The sequence below is a fragment of the Poecilia latipinna genome, unplaced genomic scaffold (genome assembly GCF_001443285.1).
Source record: "Poecilia latipinna isolate Pla-1442-1.1 unplaced genomic scaffold, P_latipinna-1.0 Scaffold2422, whole genome shotgun sequence".
Classification (NCBI taxonomy): Eukaryota; Metazoa; Chordata; class Actinopteri; order Cyprinodontiformes; family Poeciliidae; genus Poecilia; species Poecilia latipinna.
The window spans coordinates 57474-59207 of NW_015115038.1; positions in this window are offsets into that span (position 1 = coordinate 57474).

Genomic DNA, 1734 nt, shown 5'->3' on the forward strand with positions numbered 1-1734 from the left:
ATTTGTGCTCAAAACCTATTTTAAGTCAATCATTGGCCTATAAAATGCTGGGGGGGGGCACATGTGTCCCGCGGGCCTCGAGTTTGACACATGTGCTCTAGAGGATCTAAAGGGGTTTCGATTTTGAACATGTCTGACATAAAAAAAGAGGAGAGCAACAAGACCCAGTTATGTCACTGTCAGATTGTCATGATCCGTGTTTCTGAGTTTAGTTTTGAGTTTTTCTGTGTGATTCTGTTTCCCTGTGAGTCTCTGTCCTGTCCTCCCCGTTGATTGCCTCCCAGGTGTGTCTCATTCCCTTGATTACCCCGTGTGTATTTAGTCTCACCTATTCTTCCTTGGGTCCTTGTCTCAGTTTGTCTGAATGTCAGTAGTCGTCCTGGCGCTCCAGTCGTACTGCCAAGTCCTGGTTAGCTTAGCTCCTTGTTCAGTCTTTGTGTCAGTACTACCGGTAATTAGCCGTGTGCTATTGTTTTCTGCCGTGCTGCCTGTCCTGATCTGTCAAGCTATCTACATCAATAAATCACCATCATCTTCATCTTACGTGGGTCTCTGCATCACTCCTCACCACCACCTCAACCCCACCACATGACACAGATTAGTGGATCATTGGGTTGCATTTAGCTTTGTTGGCATCGTGAATACTCTCATTACCATTTAGAATAACATTTTGCTTATAATGCAGAGTGTTGATGCAAAAGATGAAACCACATTGAGTCTGGTTTGTTTGGTACATAAAAAGTACTCGGTAAGTACAGAGAGTCGTTCACTGACAGCAATGCAACAGTTCAGGGGTAATTAGCAATGCTAATGCTATATATATAAAACCTGACTTAAAATTCAAATCAAATTCAAATTTAAAAATACTTTATTAATCCCAAAGGGAAATTAAATGTTGTAACTCATTAATTTAGATTCTTAAAAGTGTTATTGAAGATGGTTGGCAGAAAAGATCTTCTGCAGCGGTCTGTACTGCACTGAATCTAAAGAAGCCTCTGACTGAAGATACTCTGTTTTCCCAAGACAGTCTCATGAAGAGGATGGGGAGGGTTGTCCATAATTTTCTTGATTTTATGAAGATTCCTTCTTCGCATCTCATCTCTAGAGGTTCCACAGTCGTCCCCAGAGCAGAATCAGGCATTTTTTCAGGCTGTTGAGCCTTTTTAGGTCCCTGGCTCTGATGCTGATTGATGAAAAGATGATGCTCTCAACAACAGACTTATAGAAGATCTGAAGCATCTGGCTGCAAACCTTGAGGGATCTTAGCTTCCTCAAGAAGTCCAGTCTGCTCTGTCGCTTCTTATACAGTTTCACTGTTGCATCTCCAGGCCAAAGAAATTTGACTTTGGGCCTCTGTGTCGTCAAAAAGTTCCTGTTCTTTCCCACAGTTTGCCTTCAACATGTCATTATAACTAAGTTCCATTATCAAACATTTAACATTTTTACCAGCATTTCCCTGAGAAGTAGTACGTGTGGTGCGCTCAGCAGATGTGCAGTTCCACTGGGTGTTTGCCAATTTCTGCTGCCGCTAGCCTATTTGGGGAAATTGCAGGGCAGAGCTGCTGTGTGAGGTGGAAGCTTAGCTTGGAAACTGCAGCTCCGTTCAAGCTTCTTTGAAAAGGCAGAGCTCGGTTGCACTACTTGTTTCTGTACCCAGAATGGTTGCCATGGACATTAAAGGATTTCTCAAACATGCATCAAGGAACCAAGGCAACACTCCAGGTATGTTTTTTT